Here is a 21,815-nt window from a genome sequence, read left to right on the forward strand (position 1 = left end):
TGACCCTTTCTAGTTGGTGGCTTTAGATAAACTATTTACATGTCTGTGCCTCAATTTCCTCATCTGAAAATGGACATGACAGATGTACCAACTGCATGGAGTTGTTGTGAGCATTACTTTTGAGAATGAGTACAGGTACTCAGGGTAAAGCTCTTAACTACAGTGAGGGCTCGTTAATTAGCTGTTAAAATCTGAAAGAATATAAACCTGCAGTCTGCAACCATACTTTCCATCACAAGGAGAAAGTCATTCTGTAGTAGGAAAGAATAAAGTCAACACACAGAGATGAAGAGAGAGAGAGGAAGTCTACATTTGAGGAGTCCTTGGCCTTAGTTATTTCCGATGTTCACTCTACTCCTGCCTATGCAATTTGCCTACATGAAACAATACATTTTTTAAAATTTTTATTAAGATATCTTCAGTTGGGTTTCTGTAAATTGCAGCCAAAGAATTCTGACTTATAAAACCTAGTTTGTGACAGATGCAGAGCTATGTTTTAAATGCATATTTCATCTTACAATTCTCAAATGAGCCTGTTATGGGCAGGGAAACTGCAACTCAGAGAACCCTCTGCTCCACTGCTACCCATTTTAAGTAGAAAAGCAGCATCAAATAGTGCTTAGAGGACACTCTGGAGCCAGACCTACTGGCTCTATTGCTTACTAGCTGGATAATCTTGGGTAAGTTACTTAACCCCTGAGGGCATTCATTTTCTCATCTGTTAAAGGGGAGATATTAATAGGACCTACTTCATAGCATAATGTGAGGATTTAAAGGCAATTATATGTAAAGCACTTAGGATATACTGAGAACTCTAAAAATATTAGCTATTATTATCATGGAGACTTTTCATAATACCTTTTATAAAACTTTGTCATTCTCTGACCGCTCATCCAGCTTTTTCTTCCTAGATGTATTACACTTAACACAGTAAATATTTATGTACATGTATGTCATTGTCCCTTTACAAAAATGTAAGTTTTTGTTCGCTACTTTCCTAGCACTTAAAAAAGTAGCTGAGATATAGTAAGTGCTATCATAAGTACAAGTTGAGAATGAATAATCAACTTGTCAAAATTCTATAGCTAATTAGTAGCTGAGCTGAACAGGATTCCAGTTCAGGGCTGATTAGCTCCAACTTAAGCACTTTCTACTATAACATAATCTGAAATTTCCAAGTTTGTAGGTTATTAATATGTAAAGTGTCATTTTAAGTAGGAAAATACTGCAAGGAGAAACAGTATGGTGTAAAGGTAAGAACATGGAGTCTGTAGACATGGGGTTTTATCAGAAATGAGTTATGTGACTATAAGTTGTTATATCTCATTAGACTTTATTTCCTCATCTGTAAAATGAGAAGGTTAGATAAAATCATTTCTATGATTTCTCTCAGTTCAATTTTCCTGACTTGATTCCACAGTTAAGTAAACCAAATTTGTTAGCAAATAGTTTTTTACCATGGTATATTTTTATATTCAAAGCATCTTTCTCTGTATTTTCTCCTGCTACAGTGAATAAAGAGAAAAGCTACAAAATAAATTACAAAGAGAATTTGGTAACAGCTAGCAATCTAATTGTGCTGTAAGCTACATTGATTTTTGTCCTTGAAATCATCCTCTAAAATCAGAGTTATTCCAGAGAAATCACTTTCTGCTATGACACGGGCCCAAATGCTAAGGGAGTATTATCACCAGTGACAGAGAGAGGTGTCCGGGGGCAAAGCCGAGTAGGAACCTTACCTTCTAGCAAAGGTTGCCAGTCTTCTTAGGTCACTCCACTCAACTCCTCTTATTCTTCAGATCTTTAACACAAAAGAGAATACGATAAACCATTGTTTACCTAGTTAAGTGTGTTCCCCACCTAGAAGCAAAGTTATTGTGAGGTCCTAGCTTGCATTTTTGTATTCTTAGCCAGTGTTTAGTAGAAGGCAGGATACATATTAGATACCTAGTGAGTAATGAATTACTAATGAATTGTTTTCATCTCTGGAGTTCTATATGATCTGCCAATTGAACACCACTCTCCTAGTCTCCTCCATTCCACTTTCAATGATGTTTCTTTTTATTATCATCTCCTTTGCCTTTTACTTTATGTATGGCTCTAAACGAAGTTCATTCCTCTGGTCCTGACCACCTCTCATGTTCCTACAGAATAATCTCACCCCTTGTTACTGGCAGTATTGTGCTTGTTTCTATCTTTTAAATTCTGATTTTCTAAAGGTAAATATTGTACATTCCAGATATTTTTTGGTGGAGGTGGGAGGGTGGCTTGAGTGTTAGCAGTGGTAAAGAGATAAACACTGAACAACATAAGGTGAAACGCAATACTATTTAAACAGATTTGCCTTTCTATTTCTCAGTCCACTGCTTGGATTTTCTTCCATTCTCTTACTTTGTCATTGAAAAGCTAAGCAATCCTCTTATTTGCTCATTTCGTATCATATCAGTAAAAGGTTTATTTCTCCAAAAACACAGGAAGAATGTATGCATAAAGAATAAACGTGAAGTAATATTTTGATTATACTTACTAAAAGTAATCTGAAAAGCAGACAAGAAAATGAAAAAGACATCCCAGTTGTGAGCTCTATTAGAATTCACGATAATTTTTTAAAAAATTAAATATACAAAGAAACAGAGGAAAATGACATTGTTCTCTACAGAGGTAACTTATTTTGGCAAGAGTTTGGCCTTTAGATAGCCTGCTTGGGCCCATTCCATCTCCAGTTTTCTGCAATTCCCCCTTAAAGTTCTTTAATGTTGAACTTGTATTATAAATGTATCTTAAAAGATTTTGTTTAAAATAATCTAACAAACCAAAGTATGAAAAGAACGCATTTCTGAGAAGGCACTTAGAAAACCAGAATTTGTACACCAGTGGAGAAAAAGAATGATGTCATATTAATTTAGCAAGCTACGGTTCTCTTAAATGCCAGAAAGAGCAATATCTTAACAAGTGAAGAATGTGTTAAGAGTTGGTGGACTAATATCAAATCCAGTGATTTAATCTAGTTTGAGCAAAGCTTTAATATATTAATTCCAAGATATTTTTTAAAAATAAAAAACACTTGATGATTCAATAATTGCTTTCATATTTTTATTGCTTAGATGCATTTAAAATGAGAAAACTAAAACTAAAACTAATTTGGTTAGAAGATATATTTCATTCCAAAAACTCTCATCGTTTTTCTTCACAAATGTTAATATGGACTAAGACAGAAAAATTATTCCTCTAGAAATGCATATAACTTAATGAATGTATATCCAGTTTTCTCCTAAAATATTTTGGAAGTATGATGGGTATTTACACATAATCACATTAGTATACATAAATCTTGAGAGCTTAATTACAGGAAAATAAGAAATGTTAGAAACTAGTGGATACTATCAGCCTTGTGCTTTGCTGCTCTTAGTGTTTCCTCTGTTGTTATTCTTAAAGCTAGAAATCTCCCCCAAATATCTCTAGGTTCCATCATAGCTCATTTTATGAATTAAACTAAATTACTTTTCAATTTATCTCATTTTCCAGGCTGCACTTACTGCAGTGTTTAAGCCTTCAAGAGTTTACAACCTTATGTGCAAAGAAAAACATCTTCCCATCTATCTTAAAAACCACAATAAATGCTGGTTTGCATAGTGTTCAGTAAAAGCGCATTTATTCAGTATTCTGTTAACTGGAACTCATTAATAAGCACTTATGTCCATGTAGGGTACCAAAATATTCAATTGTCAAAATGACACCTCTATGGTACTTGGCATTTTAGAAGAGTTAGATTATACTTAACATAAATTATTCTTTAAAAACTGGTAAATTTTACATATTATAATTATTATCACACTTGTATATTCATTTCTGATTTTACCCACAAATAGCTTTTTCTGTTGTTCTTTATAATTTCATGGATTCTAGGATTCAGAGAACAAATCTCTACCCTTTGTTATTTTATACATTTCAATCGTCTTGCTGTTCCTACTATTTGCTCCCATTATCTTCTTAGATCTATCTTTTTATGCCAGAGTGCACACTTTATGACTGCTATACAAACTGTGTATTAACACATTTATATATGCACACACTTTTTTATCTTTGTTCGTTCTCATAAAAGTTTTCATTTTCTGTTTTTATATCCTGCTTTTATTTCCGCATGTCAAGCTCTCATCATATTTAAGGATATTGTCCAAAGTGATCTGCAGGGAAGAGGAAAAAGCTGAAGATACAATGTCGGGGAGGAAAGAGAATAAGCCTGCTTGGCAAAGAGTCCACTTTTTAACCTATGAGTCTATACATATATCTATAAATTTAGTACTGATTCTTAAGAGAAACTTGAGCAAGCAAAGAAAGTAGTCTTGTGTTAAGTTTGCATATTGTATTGTTTTGGACGAAAAAGACTCGATTGCTTTGAATTCACATTAGGCAATAAAAGTTTATTTTGATATTAGAAATACAATATATAATGGATTACACTAGCCTTTTAAAGAAGCTTTGACATTTGTTTTCTGTACATTAGGTTCTGTTTCAACTTTAAAACATACTCAGGTGAATGACGGCTTGTAACCTAATAGTTACATAGAAAACTGGTTATTTTGTGTATCGAATCTGAATTTTCTTCTTCTCCTGAGTTTTTCAATGAGCAGTTAGGTGAGATGGTACTTTACATGGTGATGTAAGAGACTTTAAGGAAATGCAATTAATTTGTTGGGAAAGATCGACTTAGTAGTTCCTTGACTTAGAGCCTTATGAGCTGGAGTCAAGTGCTGATTTTGCCATGTGCCATGTGTCATCTTTGTCAGCTACCTAATTTAGCTGAACCTCAATTTCCTCATTAAAATGGAGATTATGATTCCAACTTAAAGCATTTTTGCGAGGTTTACATGTGAATGGAGCTTGAACCCTGCCTGGAAGAAGAAACTCAGTGATGAGCTTTTCCTTTTGAAATCTTCCAGAGTGATGTGGGTTGAGTTTCAAAGTATATTTCAAATGATGAAAATAAATTTTGAAATAACCAAGTTTTATATAAGCAATAACTGTTTTCATTACTTCAAAGCAAATAGGATACAAATTCATTATTTTTTAATACCCTGAATAGGAAAGAAAGACACTTTCCTGTATTATTATTCTATCTTTTAAATTGAAGATGAGTTCAAGAAACAATTTCCCCATGATTTCCATGGTTATGTTAATTAAACATTCAATAAAAACATGCTAACAGAGGGTTTAGCAAAGATGGTTCTGAAAGTGAGAAAATGCCTTCCAAAGACAAAGAGGAGTCAAAACATTCTAATGATGTCACAGCACTCCTCCTTGTCCTCAGCAACGTTTTCTTTTGCTTCCATTCCCAAGTTTAACCTCTCTTTCCCTTACTTTTCCTTTTTACCCACTGCCTAAAACCCAATTACAGACTAGGGTTGATGTTTAAGTTAGATAAACAGAAAAAAGTCACAACTGCATCTTGATTTACCTCTTGATCACCTAATGTTCAATAATGTAGAGAATTTATTTGATACTAGGATAAAAATCTTGCTCTTCGACCTGTCTTCAGGGCCTAGTATAATGCCAGGCACATGGGAGGGATTCAACAAAAAGTTATTGAATCTAAGGGTGACATACATCTGGCATGCACTGATATGACTAGGTTTGTAAAATATTGGTACTGTTCTGTATATATTGTTATATATCTTTATTGATATAGTTCTGTATAAACAGCTACAGCCCCACGGACCCTCCAGTGCCCCTCTTGCTTTCCTGGCCCCTTACCTGGGACACTCCTGTTCCTTGAGTCAGTAGCTTCTGACAGATCAGGGGTTTCTAGACCTCACTCAAGAGTTCTGGCTGCCTTTAGCTCTAGGTGACCAGCATCTGTACCATTCTAGCTGTGATGTATTTTTAATACCATCTTTACTATAATGAGTGTTAGTTTAGCATTATCCACTAGCCCTGATGTAACAAAATGGGGGAAAAGTAGTGGTCTGAAGAGTATAAAAGGAGGAGAAGTGAAAACAGGGAAGGTAGGAGAGGTAGGGAAGGTAGAAAAGAAGCAGGAGGAAAACCTGGTATAAAAGATCACCACCTGCAGGAATTTGATTCATACAATCACTTTTCTCATTTGCTATCCATTGTCCAAACCATCTTCCCAGAATGCTACAGAAAGCTTTTTGAAAAGTATAGGGTACCTGTCTAGAACCAGAGTTGTAATTACTGAGTTTACTATGCTGATACCACTGCCTGGAAAAATATTATGCCAAATATTTCCCTTCTTTTGCCCTTTGTGTTGGCTTACTTTGGGTAAAATAACATTAGTCAGATTCTTATCCAACCCAGGTGAAATCCTCGTACAATATACTACCAAGGAGTGTCTAAATTATTTCATCGTACTGGGATTCCGTTGAATTAAATGTTGTTAAAAATCTAGTATTGTGAATCTTTTGGTTACACGGAGATTTCTGTTTTGTCAAAATGCTATTACACTCTGTAATTTAGAAAGCATTAAAGAACCATTGCTGAATGTTTGGACTGCTTTTGTTTGTACTAGGGCTGTGTTTTGCAAACTGTGCCCTGCTACACTCTAAAAAATGTGGGAGTGGGTTTTGATGGTCAAAAATGTTTGAGAAATACAATGCATGTTAGCCTACTAATGGGTCTGAGGTTTAAGCCCAAGATTTCTTGAACATCTCTCTGTCTCTCTTTTTTTTTTTTTTCATGGAACACTTCATATGGGATACCAAGTCTGATAAATGCAAATGTTGGATCAGAGTATTCATTTCTGCATTTATCGAGGACCTGCCATGTGTTTGGAAATGGGTCAGGCTGACAAAACAAAGAAAAATAAAGCATAGTACTTGCCGCTGAAAGGCTAGCAGAGGAGATGCAACGCAAAGGATATTACAGAGTTGTCTTATTTTGTTTTTTTAATATGGGAAAACAGCAGACAAAGCAACTGAGCATGGGAGGATGGGGGTGAGGGCTATGTCTAGGAAAACTTCCCCAGGGAGAAAGTCTCACCGTAAGAATATATCTGTGCAAGTATCAGGCACAAGAGATTTACAAAAAACAAACAAAAAACCAAGCAGGGAGAAAAGGACGCTCTCACATATCCTAGCCACACAAATGCCTTCTACCTCAGTATATTGGATATATCAACATGTCTCCCTTATGACTGCCAGTTCTCATTTCAGATAGTTTCATGGAAGGTGAGTCGTGGCCATAAAGATAATCTGCATTTTTTTCTTTAAAACACACACATGCACACGTTCATAATTTGGGTCTCAATTGGACATCTGCTTAGATTTTAGCTCTCTTTCCATAGCTGGACAGGGATTTAAGAAGTATGTCAGGTTCCCTTGGCTGTAAACTTGTTTTTTCTTGTATTCAACATGCACAGGGGCATGACTTTTTAACTAGTCATTCATCAGATGGGGAGTGGGAATGGATTGGAATCCTTGATGTGGTTCCAAATATTGCTAGCTTTTTCAGCCTTAAAACCAACAGCCCAGAGACATTTGACGGTCTTTGATGTGTTCTATACTGAACACACTAGGTGTGCAGCAACACCATTACAAAGGAAGGGAAATGGAACTGGTGTTTCTCTCAAGTCTCTCTCGCTCTCTCTCTCTCTCTCTCTCTCTCCTTTTAAACATAAATGGTGTGCCCTGCACTCTAACGAATTTATAAATATTATTTTGTTTAATTTTTACAGTACCATATGAGGTATACATTACAATATTTTTACTATTTTTACTGGTATGCAAATGGAGGGACAAAGATTTTGGAAATTTAATGAAGGTAAGTGTCAGAGAGAGTAAAAATGAGATGCACTTCATTCCAAAGCCTGAATACATTTTCCACTGCACTCACTAAAATGCCAGAAAAAGGATTACTGACACATGTCTTGTACCACTCTAAAATAACACTATTGCATTCTAATTTAGTGTGCTAGCTTAATGACAAGAGTCCTTTACTTTAAGCAGGATGCCCTAGCACTTTCTTTTCCTGATGGAAGTACCTGGCCATTGTTCAAAATGTGTCAAAACAGAGTCCATCATTTATTTACTTTTCTCCTTTTATCTAATAAATGCATTCCTTGAAGGAATAAGTCCAATTTCGAGTAAAGAATGGATGGCTGGGATTTAGGGTGCTATTCAGAACTCTTCAGCAGCTGACCTGCTATCTTTGAGACAGACAAATCTTTTCTTTACCTTTGTTTTCTCTAAGTCCTTTCTCTCTCTCTCTTCTTAAAATGCAGATTCTGATTTAGTAGGTCTGGGGTATCATCTAGGGTTTTGCATTTTAAATGGTCTTGCTGATGCTGATTCTCTATGGAGTCTTACTGAGCAGTAAGACCCTAGTAGTAGTTCCAATTCTATATCTCTACCACAAAGCACTTTAGAGCAGCCCCTCCCAGATTCCTGTCAGATAGATCCTTTCCATACTCCATCTCACCACTCAGCTAAAGCCTAAACCCACACAATGAGGAAGCCATCACCAGGTTGACAGATAAGAGGGAGTAAACTGACTTTTTTCCTTAGAAAAAACTATTAGTGATGGGGGGTTGGTATTAAATAGTTCTCTATCTACTTAACATGTTGTGCGTCTCTATAAATTGTAAGGTGGTTACAAGTAATGAGTATGAATAATTTATCTCTTTACATTAGAGCAAACTTAAAGTTGTTAAAAAACATTGCTTTCACTTTCTTTCAAGAGAGGAGAAAGAGATAAAATCAGAGTTAGCAAGAACTAAGCATTGTACTATAACAATCTAATAATTGTTTGGAAACCCGTGTAGATATATCCATATCATCCTAGTGTGTTGGAGTTGAGAACCACCACTCTTCCTCATAGAGACCTCTGAAATCCTTTGATTCTTCAAAATATGGATGATTCAAAGATGAACAAGGCCATTGATAAGAAAGACTTATTTCTGAGCCAGAGATTAACTTTCTGTATGTTAACAGCTCATGAGGGATTTTTTTTTTTTTTTAAGCAGCTAGTGTTGTTGCCTGTATTTTCAATTAAGACAAGCTTCATGACGGTTCCTAAAATGAGGGCTGAATGGGCAAGGTTGAAAAATTCTGGAAACCGATTTAGCATTCAATAAATTTATGCATACCTAAAGACAACTGTACAATCCAATACTATGTCATTTCATTTTTAAGAGAAAACTATGGCTTTCTCTAAATGTTCTTATAAAAAATCATACCAGGAATAAAACAGAATATGGCTCATATTTTCATATTCAGTTTTTTCAATAATTTAAATATTTCTTTTCCTATTTCTACTTTACGGAAGTTAGGTGAAATAAAATGTGTGTTTGACTAAACGTTTAAAGAAAATAATACTACCAGGCAAAATAACATTCTAAACTTAGCATGGAATAAAGATACAATGACGTAACATTTTCAGCTTGTTCCTGTTTTACCTACAATATTTATTTTGAAAAGCATGACACTGTCTCTTTTAGAAAAATTAATTTTCACCTTTCTACATGTACCAAAAATGCTTCCTTCTCACCTCGCTCTTCACAGTGAGAACTGTATTATTCAAAAGTAGCAGGCATGAGATTGCAGCTACAAAAAAAAAAAAAGGCTACAAATGGAAGATAATCCATTTAAATGCTTTAACGTGCTAAAGGTTGTATAAGGATAAATGGGGAATCACAAGTATTTTTAAAATAATTTCATTATTTCATTTACCGTTGTTATATATATTCTCACTTCAACTTTTATTCTTAATTATGAAATATTTCAAAATGATGCCAGATATTCATACACCCACCATCTAGTTTGAACAGATAATAACATTTGCATAGATATTTATAGTGTTGTCTTTTTAGCAAGTTTTTCTACGTAAAGAACTATAAAATACTTTTTAGCAAGTTTTCTGTATATAAACTTTTTATATATAAAGTTTTTCTATAACATGTCTACTATAAAGACATTAAAATATTTGTCGATGTCATCAGTCAAATCACTTAAACTGAAATTATCTGCTAACTTCCACATAAAAGCTTATTAGAACTTCAAAAAATGCCAGAGAGACCGCTAAGAAATTCTTTCCCATGCTTCTTGCACCACCTCATTGTTCAAAAATAATACTAATAATAATCACCAGAATTTGGGTTTGCTTACATGCAAAAACATTTCTAAATAAGTAAACTAAAAATGAAATGGAAAGCACACTTTGTATACTTTCTGTTAATAATTTATTTTATAATTACTATAAATATTTACTTTGGAAAAACATTGTTTTGGCATTTCTGTTCCCATTTGTCCTGTACTTCATGTGTGTGGGTGCATTTTATATATATATATATATATATATATGTATATACACACACACACACACATATATACATATACACACACATAAACATATGTATCTTAAATACATATATTTAAACTTTAAATAAAATAAAGATTGTATTCTACTCTCTTCTGAAAGTCCTTGATTACCAGTGGATGTATAAAGATGTGATAACTAATACAGAACAAGTTTTATGGTACAGAAATTATTAATCACTAAAATAATACATTAAGCTTTGTAAGTAATATATTTAGAAATAATTTAAATGGCAGTAGAAACTTTGACTTATTTATTCATTTTAGGGTACAACTAGAAAATGAGTAGTGGTTCATCTTTTACTTGCAGGTAAAGGTTGAGGAGGAAATTCTCACATTCAAGACGATGCTGTCATTATAATGAAGTAAGATGGAACAAAAAGTTGTATGTGAAGTACCCTGGGCAAGCCCCTTTGATAGTTTTAGCTACAGATGACTGTGTGTTTGCAATGTGGGCCTTTTATGGCTGTATTCTATTAGCTCTGGGTTTACTGTGATATTATGTATATTTGTCTTGGGCCAAACAGCTTGCTTGCCTCAGTTGAAGTCTAAAAGATATTATGGGCTTAAGACACTTTTTGTTTATTTGCTATTTGAGGTGAATTATTCCTTCTTTGCTATTCATAATATTATGATATATAATTTTGGCTATGCAATTGTGTAATCTTTTCTATAATATTATTTTGGGCTTCTGTATAAAAGCTTAAAAATATGTTCCACAAATGAGACGCTTATGCTTGTTTATTCAATATTTTTTTCTGTTGGACTTTGGACAAAGTCTTGCCTAGTGGGATTCACATATAAGGAAAGCTTTTTTTTCTTGTTACTCACAAAATTACGATGTTTAAAATAGCTATTTGAGTTCAATGATACTATACTTTCCATAATAAATTTAGAGTACTTTTTTTCACTTCAAAGAATGCTTTTGAGTTTTCTATGAATAGGTTTCACTAACTACATTTTTAAAAAGCCCTTAGCTCTGAGGTTTATCCTCTTTTACATCTTAAGGTACATTTTTCATGATTTCTAAAATATTTGCTTTTTAAAAATACTAGGACTGTTAATTTTAAAAATTCATTTTTCAAAATTTTCAGAAATTTTAATAGTAAGAATCTGTTTAATTTTTTTTTATTTCTTGGTCAAGGCAGTCATATGGTTTGAGATTTCTCAGTTCTTTAAAATGGGAGTTCATAAATTCAACCTGTTCTAAGCTAACTGTAGTGATTCCTAGCTGTCGTTTACTTAACACTATTAACCATTAAACACTACTGACATCTCAACCCAAAACATACACTTAGGTATAGGAAATAGTACACAAACATTTTATTTAACCATATCGTATGCAGAAAATTTAAAATTTGAATCTTTCTTATAGTCCTTGGACTCAAATCTTCATGCAAATACAATTTATATAATCAATTATATTTGACTTGTGTTTTTTAAAGTGGCTAAGGAAATGAGTACCAACTTATTAGGGAATATTTGATGAATATTTTTCGTTTTGGTTGAACAAATGACTACGTAGAGTTATATTTACTTCATAATCAATAAAATACCACTATTAACCTTGCTCTGACGCTCCCACCCCCACCCTCCAACTCGTAGAATATTTTTTGGTGGTAACTAGACTGACCTTTGCCAAAATGTAATTACATTCACAGAGAGAAATACAATTTTCCCCTTCAAATCCAGGTGAAAGGCTACCATGCTGGGCTTGCGGAGGGCATAGTTGAGTAGGCCAGCCAGAACTTCTGGCTAGGTCATCGGGTCGGATTACCCTGCCATGTACCCCTCAGTATTTACTTCCAGAGATGGGCAACTTACTATAGTCTTCATGTTTAAGGAATTCAAACCCAAATGAAAAGTGTCGTGAAAGCATAAATATCTCTGCTTGTATACTACAGTACTGAATACGAAACCACATATTGCAATAAAAATAACTAACGATGGCCCATGCATTTCACAAGGCGCTCTCATACACGGGAAGGGGCAGTGGAAAGGTTCAGAGCACCCAGGCTGTCCCAAAGAGGGCGGAATCAAATCTGGGCGCAGGTGGGTACCTGGAAAAATTTCTTGGTGGAGATGGCATCTGAGAGAGGCGTCGAAGCACACGGAGGGTTGAGGATAGGAGACAGGCCACTCCAGATGGAAAAACACCCTCGTTTTCCAAATGCCAGTTATACCACGGGGCCTGTGATAGCCGCCACGTTTCTAGAAGACCCCTAGAAGAGCAGGGGTCCGACCAAGGAAGTACTTCCGCTGTTCAATTTGCTAAGTTTGCATTCGGAGAGTACAAGGGCGAGCTCTGGCTCTTGCCGGTGGACTCCCTCTCCCTTAGCTCTGACTGCGAGAAGCTCCCACCCGCAAAGGGCTACTGTGCCAAAAGCGAGCGTAGTGGCCGCCGCTTCCCCCACAAAATTCCGTCACTCGGGAGCTGCGTTGCAGTGAAGAAACCTGGGTCCCGTCCGGGCCCAAGGGAGGAGGCTCAGCACGGCCGCTCCCGCAGCCCCGTCCAGGCGCCTCTTCCCTCCCCCTCCTTTCCGCGGCGGTCGCGGCGGCGGCGGCGGCGGCTGGAGCGGGAGCCGGGGGCGGCGGGGGGCGGAGCCGGGGCGGAGCCACGGCGCTGGCGGCCCCGGCGGCGGCAGGTGTGGATGGGGCGAAGGTGCGAGAACGTCCACTCCCGCGCGCCCCTCTCGGGGACCAGGGCGGCCTCCCAGGAGGAGCTTGGTGAGCAGCTGCGACCTGCGCATAACTTGGGGCGCCGCCAGGGGCTCGCAGGTTCCACGTCCGGCGCCTGGAGAAAGAAGACGCGCGTCCCCGGCCGCGGCGCCGGAGCCGGCTGGGGGACCGCCTGGTCCCGGGCCAGAGCTGGGAGGCGGTGTTCCGTGAGCCGCCTGGTCTGGGGTGCGGGGGGCGGGAAGCGGCCCCTTCGTGTGCGCTTGGGCGAGGCCGGGCGGCGCTTCTATCCTCCTACTCGGACCCTCAGGTAAGCTGGGAGAGCCTTGGTCCCGCTGCGCGCTGAGCTGGCTAGGGAGGCGCCCCTCACGGAGTTGAGGAGGCTTCGGGGCCTGGGTACACGGCAGTGGGCACACGGCAGTGGGCACACGGCAGTCGACACCCGGGTCCGAGGACCGCCGGCGCCCGTGGCGCCCAAACGAGGATGCGCCGCGGGGTCCGGCGCATCCCGGAGCGCCGGCCGCCCTTGGCTCTTCGCGGAACCACAGCCTCCTCTTGTCCAAATCTCAGGTCGTCATCCTGGCCCGAAGTCACAGGTTCGCTCTCTGTCCCTAAACCTCGAGGAAGGAGTTGTGTGTGTCCATGAGCGTGTTGGCGGAGAGCGCTTTCATACAGCGATGTTTGAGTTGAGCTCATTTTACCACCTAAAATTACTGTCTCTTTAAAACTTAACTAAGCTTTCCCTTCTTAGAAGAGAAATTAGGCTTGTGGTTTAGACCCATGGCTAGTAGGATTAAAGTTTGTTTTTGCACTGTACAGCTGAGAAAATGTTTTGTAAAATCCTGAATTTTCCAACAGTACTTCTAAAAGAGCCTCCGATTCTCCAGCGAGACAATGGCAGTCATTAAAAAAAACACAGCGGAAATGTTCACTTAGAGCGGCTTCACTAGGAGAGAAGTTAAGGAAACCTTAGGCAAAAGTGACCCCTTAATTGACACCTTACAGGACCGTTTTTTTGACCTTGTATTAGTGGTAATAGGACTAAGAATGACAGCTCAAGAACTATACCTGGTTTGGAACTGAGGCTGTGGCCAGACGCCCCTCACTTTCCGGGGACCTCTAGTTTCTGGAATCGGGCCTTTGAACTTCCTTATTGAAATCCTGGCAGCTTTGAAGTGAAATTAGGAAAATGATCCTATTTATTCGCTGGAGTTTATTACGTCTGCATTAAAGTGTTTATCTCCTGGGCCAAAATTGAAACAATATTGTATTTTGCATTTTGTTTTAAATAAATTTTTACCAATTCAGGTAAAAATTGGATTTGAAAATGACAGTTAAGTCTAGGTTTATTTGTTGTCGAGTTTTGTATGAGGGGGCTGACTTTTAAGTTGTTTTTTAAAGTCCAATCCTGGTTATTTTTCATTGTCTTCAGAGGTTAATCTTTAGGTGAGAACTTTATCTTGATTTTAAGGCAAAAAAAAGTAAAAAAGGCAGTGATTTAAGTCACCCAAAGAACTATAGTTCCTCCTTTCTCTTTTTTTCCTTAACTTGAGACAGAGCTTCCTGAAAATTGGGCAGCTGCTTTAATCTTATCATATAAAAAATGTTTCAAGTTGAATTTGGGGCCCTAAAATGGAAAATTTTGATTTGTGTTTGTTTTAATAGAATCATTAGACCTTATGGAATTATCAGCTTGGAGTGTTTATTTTCTATTTATACCATATTACTACTTTGTTGTACATGTTAATATTGCTTAGATGATAGGTAAATGTTTAGAGAAATCAGACTCTTTAATAAAGTACAGAATTATTCATTGGATGAAATTTTATAATTTTTCAGTCTTATAAATTCTGAAAAGTGTATAACAGAGACAAAGTGTTTAACCTATAATGTGGATTGTTGGCCCTTTTTAGAATTTTAAACGAGAAGGGAGGTATGAAATGCTTTATTCTATATTTCAGCATCTTTTTAGAAGTGGAAATAAATTGGAGGATCACTTTTATGTACAGTGTAATAGCTAGATAGCTATTCTAGAAACTACAAATGCTTGAGGAAGTAAAATTAGAAGGTAGTATAAAATTGTGTATTATATTTTTACAATTTCAAGGAGATTGCATACTTACAAATTTCATATCCTCAAGTGAAGAGTGTTGAACTGAATAAAATAGAATTTTTCTACATATCATGTTTTTCTCAGATTAAAAAAAATAGTCATCTTGGTTTGCCTAAAAAACTAAGCTGTAGTTAAATTTGGTTGGTACGTATTTGGGATAATTAAAAATACTTTAATTCATGTACTTTAACAGTACTTTTCTTCAGTAACAGGTTTTTATAAGAAATGTTTTACTTGAAACATTGACATTTAATGACAGATGTCATTATATTTTTCATATAATTGCCACAGTTTTTCTTCATTGTGTGTATCTAGGTAGCTTTGGCATATAAACATCGGGGGGGGGGGCTCTAAACAAATTTTAACTGTAAAAAAGCAAGAGATGCAATCCCAGATTAATAACATTTGAGGAATGAAATCCAGCTTTAAGATAAAATGGCTTTTTGAAGACACTTTAAAATATATATAATGATAGGATTCTTAGAGAGTAATGTTTTTGGTAGTTCTTTTAATCATAAAATGAATTAACAAAAGAATTGATGCTTAAGTTTGAACAGCTTCTTGGTTTCACAACTATTTCCTTAGAAATAATCTGCCAAGTGATTCAGAAATTTTTATGGAAGTGAGGAAAAAAAACAACAACTTTTGTTGGATCTAGGGTAGGTCAGTCTTAACTAAGAAACAGCGAAATTTGATCTTTGTGTTATAAACTGTAGTTTCACTGAGGACTTCTTAACTATGTCATCTTTTTAAATACAATTAAGTGTTTAGAAAGTAAGTCAGTTATTTTATTTGTACAATATAAGTGCTTGCTGTATTTGTGGATATTGAGGCTTTTTTATCCACATCTTATGTGAGAAGGCAGTCCAGGAAATTATTAAAATAATTTTGGTAAGAGTCTAGATGAAGGGGAAAAATCGATTGTATATATGTGTGCTGGTTTGCAGTACGGAGGGGAGTAAAAAGAGTCTGAGAACAAAACTTACTTTCGGACTTCCTAGAAGTTTCTGCTTTATTATGTAATTGAATTTTTTTGTCAGGATGTAGGTATTGGTTGTACTAAAATACAGCAGACAACAGAAAAAATAAATCTCATTTGAAAATCCTTAATCATGGCTTTATCGAATACACAGCTTACTCTATTTTGTCTAAATACCAGCTTCCACGCTGTCAGCATTAATTTAGAAGCCAATTTCTAAATTAAATGTGTTATTAAATTGATTAAGTAATTTCCATTTAAGAGCAATGTCCAAATAGCACTGATTCTTTAAGTAAAATAATAATTATATTAATAAAAATTATACTTTTGGGCAAATGGCAGGGGAAAAATGCCATTTTTATTGGCCTTGGAAACATTTATGCTAAGCAGTTTGTGGCCCAGTTTCCATTTCTGTGATTGTGCTGCCTCTGACAAAGGATCGACTACTGAGCGGTGAAAGATTGTATAGGGAAAATTAATAAAACCTGCTACGTGGGTTGATCATAGTTCTGCCTGATAAGCCTGAGTCCATATGAATCTGAGCCAGTAAAGAAGTTCTGAGTCTTAATTCCCCACAGCTCTTTTACATTGATTCCTGTGAGTTAGCAGTAGTGAAGGAGTCCCCTTCTCTGCCATTTGCAAAGCCAACTTCATGATCCGCAGCAAATCAAACCCACGAAATGTTTTGGTCTTGTCCAATTCAGCTTTACTTCCTTGCCAGGGGCATAACAGTTGAAGTTAAAAGACTTAGACCCAAATGGGAAAATTAGTGCCATTTGTGTATAGGCAGTAGCCTTGTTCATACTACTTTCAACCTAATTAGAAAGAAATAAAGTACGATTTGATTGTAAGTCCTCCAGGGTAGGTAGCATATAGGGGAGTGTGGCTCAAGAATCTAAGTTTTTCACTTATTTTGAATTATGAAGAGTTTGCGTTATAGTTCTCTTTTTTGTTTTACTTCTATAGAGTGCTTCTACAATTTGGAAGAGGGGAAAAGTACAATAAAATGGCAAATATTAAAGTGACCAAGAAAGCATAGCATTGGTTACAAAAAAGTTCTTTCACTTCTCCTTAGGTAATTCTGTGTTGGATTTTCTTCTTTGTATTTTAAATCTAGGTTCTTTGCTTAGAGGTAATTTTGATTCTGAGGAGGGTAGCAGGAAAAGAAAATGAACTGCATCTCAAAACCGTGTAGTCTGACAACTGACGTCTTATTTCTGCCAAATTTCAGGTGGACTTGGGCCACGTTAGTAAATTGGATATGTATAAAATAAGATAAAGAAATCATCTCAGAAAGTCCTGCTCTAGAAGCTTCTAGTATGTGAGGTGAGACTATTTTAGAGTCCAAGGTTTGAATACAAGCAAAGGATTGATTTCCCCAAAAGTCAAACTGGTACGATCTTACTATCTAAAATAACTTGAGATTTTTGAGTTATAGCACATGTTGGAGTAGAAATTCCAGTCATAAATTCATTATTGAATGATTATCCTGGGGAGTTTTGCCTCACTGATCAAACCTTTTACTGATTATCTCAACTTCATTTAAAAAATTTCATATAAAAGAAGCAGTGGACTAAAGCACTAAAAGTGTGAGTTCTCTGAAGTAAAATCCACATAAAGTAAATGAAGCCTTAAAAATTAGGATTTAAGTAGCTTTTAACTAGAGTGGTTTTTCAAGTAAAAACTGGTAATATTGTCACTTGACATTTTCTTTTCATATTCTGTGCCATGACTCAAAACTCATTTCCTTTTTATAGGTGAGAATGGAAGTAGATAAAATTTGAAAACAAACACACAAACCCCAGCTTTTTTGCAGCTGGACTTTAATAATTTTATAACATGGCTGCATGTTTCCTAGCACGTTAACAGTGATAAAATTTTACATTGCTTTTTATGCTTTTGGAATTGGGATTAGGATGATATAACAGAATGAAAACTGCAACATTAATTCACTTTCAAATGAATATGTTTATGCAAATTAAATTGAGGTCTTGGAAAACAGTAGTTTGAATTGTAATTCAAAGTAAAAATTACAGGTTAATACCTGGACTGATATGTGTTAAGTAGCTTTCTAATTGCTTCTAATAATCGAATAATTAGAATTTTATCATAACTTTTTAATCTCTGGAAATAAATTTCTAGTTTTTATATGAGGAAAAATTTAATGACATATTAATGTTAATAAGTATTAAATAATATAAGCTAAAAGATATTTTCTTTCAATACCCAGAAATGACTGAAAATATTTTTGTAGACAGAAGAAGACTATATGGAAAGGTAACGGAAAGAGATATAAAAGACTACCCAACTAGATGGTTTTTTGAATAATAAATCTTTAATATAAATTTTATTTTTGCTGCTAAGAGGTTTTCAAATTCTGGAGAAATAGCCATAAATCTTATGAACTGACAAAGATGATCAAAACATTTTAAAGATTCAGCTTCCTTTTAAAATAAATGTATTTATCCATTGGTCAAAGCTAATGTTCTGTATTTCCTTTTGTAAATTAACACACTGTCAAAAGGAAATATAAAAATGGAGAGCTGATTATAGCCCAGTTAAGAATAATTTAAAAAACAGATTTATTTGAAAAGTAAATTTTCCTTTTGAAGATGTTCGTTATGCTAATCCTAAGTGTTGGTGGCCTTTTTGTTTTGCAAAATTTATTGAAGTAGAAATGATAAGACCACATATTTCAGAATAATGGGCAAGTTACTATGTGTTACATAGTTCTATTAGCTAAGCTATAAACATAAATTTTACTGGAAATATTAAAATATAAATGGAAATAAATTATTAAAATATAAACAGAGCCACATAATTGACTGTTGTCTACTTTTATTTCAGAACACATCTAAAATACTAACTAGAACTAACACAAAACTGTTTTCTAAAACTGCCAGGGTGTCAGCTTCATCCAAATATTTTGTTCAGAAGTAAATATTAAAATAAAATGCATCCAACTCTTCTGATTGTCAAAGCAGTGATAACAATTATAGCGCTTTCTGTTGATCATTTCCTGGGTTCCATGCTTTACTTATATTACCGCAGATAAGCTTCAAATAACCCTCCCATCTAAGCGCCATGATTGTTCCTATTTTACAGAGAAGAAAACTGGCCTAGTGAGATTAAAGGGATCAGACAGCTAATAAATGGTGTAGTACTGGGACTCCAATCCAAGTTTTTCCTATTTCTTTGTCTCTGCTCTTAATTACTTTGTTATGTATCACATTAATTAAGCAGAATATCTGTGGAACTCTTCTTGAAACCTGTTTGGGAGTCATTTGTACAGCATTTTGGATGTCCTCAGCTATAGCACATATTTTAATTTTAATTTTTAGAACTAATTCAAAGTCCTTCATGTCCAAGTCTGGCAAAAGACACAGATGGTATAGGTAGTAATTGATGTTTATGACCAAAAGAGGCAGATAGTGTCTTTAAAGTACTAAATCTGATATTTAAATTTTCTCTGAAGACCATACTAAAGGAACCATATAGATCATTGTTTTTAGAGCCATGGCACTGGAATTGGAATATAAGTATAGTCTTCGAGGCACCTAACCCAAAATTGGTGTTCATTGAACATTTCTTAAAACAATGAATGAGACAATGAATAAAAGGATAATATGTCTTTGCCTATGAAAATTATAATATGTGCTTGCGAAGTATAGTAACAAGTGTGGGTAGCTTATCATTAAAAATGATAATTCCCTCTTCATTATTATCACACCTGACCTTTGGCGTGGATATATAGATCTTGTGTGTGGGTATAAAGTCTGTTGAAGTTGTGGACTTGAGACAGAACTGTCAGAGCCAGCCATAATTAAGATGTGTGCTGAAACAAGATTTCATAGAACTAAATTCACAAGAGAGAAAGTAAAAGCCAAAGAATAAGGTGGAAATGTTGCTTTGCTAGTATTAGCAAATAGTATTCACAAATAGTATTAGCAAATAGTATTTGCAAATAGTATTTACAAATAGTATTAGCAAATAGTATTTGCAAATTGTATTAGCAAATAGTATTTGCTAGTATCCTACTATTAGAGGAAGGGATCTGGGTCGCCATGCTGAATCTCTAGTGTTTACTCCCATGTGGCTTTGGGTGAGTTGCCTGGGCTATCAGTGTGTAAACTGAGGACCCACTTCAGGGCTGCCTAAGAGTTTTTAAAATCTTCAAGGTCTCCTTGCTAAGTTTCACGTGACTGCTGTTACTGTAACTCTTCTAGGGAACTTATGGGAACTCCACATGCGAGGACACTACCATTCCATACACACACACACATCCATATCCAGGCGAAGCACTACCGGGACCTATGCGTTCCCTTTGGCTCTAGTCTACCTTCCCTCTCAGGGCTTCCCCACTGCTTTCTATCCCTGATGGCAGAGGAAGTTGGAACTAGTTTTTATTTTGTGGTGGTTAATGATCCTGCACTCCTGAATAGGGTAAATGCAAAGGCCCTTTTCAGGGCTCACATTTTGCAGTGTCTGAAATTCAGCATGGGGACACAATAAAAGAACCAAAACAGAGGACTGAACAGTGAACGGAGTCAGTTTGCAAATGAAACAAAACAGTGATTAAAATGCAAAGAAACAAAAGCAGCTTTAATAGCAAAAACATTGATAACAGGGTATGTTCAAAGGTCAAAGCAAAAAGGTTAAAGACAAAACTAGACAAATTTATATGATAAATTTTATAATGGAAAATGGCTTTTAAATAGTAAAAGTAATTAAAGCTTTAGATTTTTAAAATCAGAATTTTTCTTTTGAGGCTCACCAGAGCAGAGTGGTTATATTCTAGGAAAGCAAAGCTTGTGCATGGGGGGAGAGGTTGAGAGCGGGATGATGTAAACCATCATTCTGGGACACCACCAAAGACAACCAAACCTCAACATTTTGAAAGAGATTCTGAACAAAAGAATATTCTAAAGCAGTTTGAAAAGAGGAAGCCATTGTCTCTTTTTGTGTCTGGAAATGAAAAACAGGGACTACATTTAAATTCATCTGAAACATAAGGTTTCGAAAGAAAAAAAGACAAACAAGTTTGTCATCAGAAATAGAGTTAGTGGAACCTATGGAATTCTAGAAAATGACACTAGTTTATGCATAGTCATGTATGAGAGTGAACAATGAGGAAATGAGCAGATGTTGCTTATCAGTTACCACGGCCTGTTCAATCTAAGCAGTACCTGGGTTAAGAGGGTTGCTGAGGATAGAAGAGTCTTAGCATACACCTTGGTTTCTCCCTCCCTGACCCCAAGATTACAGATGCCATGCAGAGTCATGAAATGGGTATGGACTTTAATGGATTAAAAGAAAGGATAACCTATATGTACACTGGCTATTCTTCCAGAGTAAAAGATTCCAGTTATACCATTTAAAATATCTTAAGGTTGTAATATGAAGAAATCGTGCCCTGGACAATATGAGGCATAGTCATTTCACTTTGTATCCCAGAAAAGTACATCTCTGTCATGCATAGAGGATTCAGGCCAAACTTTTACCAGTGCACTCAGGGAGGAAGAGTAAGTGAATGACAAATAGTACACATACCCTGCAGTTTAAATACCTTCCTGGCCCTGTCAATGATGGCTGAACAATAAGGTGGTATAAAACACTTACTTGGAAACCCAAACGAAAAGATAAATGTTTATATTTCATTTTTAAATTTTATTTTGTATTTTGCTGTTGTGCATTTGACTTATCAAAAATGGCAATAACT

General features: G+C 35.9%; 1 protein-coding gene and 1 long non-coding RNA gene across 2 annotated transcripts in view; one reads left to right on the top strand and one right to left on the bottom strand.

Moving 5' to 3' along the window:
- Nucleotides 1–12,849, bottom strand: part of MTAP (methylthioadenosine phosphorylase) — a 355,183-nt gene extending 342,334 nt beyond the window's left edge. The window contains exons 1-2 of the mRNA XM_054657984.2: nucleotides 12,389–12,849; nucleotides 1,740–1,801 (exon numbers count right to left, since the gene is read on the bottom strand). The gene's annotated coding sequence lies outside the window, so the exon portion shown is untranslated. The remainder of the gene's footprint in view (nucleotides 1–1,739; nucleotides 1,802–12,388) is intronic.
- A 255-nt stretch (nucleotides 12,850–13,104) lies between these two features.
- The window catches only part of MIR31HG (MIR31 host gene), a 105,754-nt gene continuing 97,043 nt past the window's right edge, over nucleotides 13,105–21,815 (top strand). The window contains 1 exon segment of the long non-coding RNA NR_132736.1: nucleotides 13,105–13,314. This is a non-coding gene — a long non-coding RNA (MIR31 host gene).

This window comes from Pan troglodytes, chromosome 11 (assembly GCF_028858775.2).
Source record: "Pan troglodytes isolate AG18354 chromosome 11, NHGRI_mPanTro3-v2.0_pri, whole genome shotgun sequence".
Taxonomy (NCBI): domain Eukaryota; kingdom Metazoa; phylum Chordata; class Mammalia; order Primates; family Hominidae; genus Pan; species Pan troglodytes.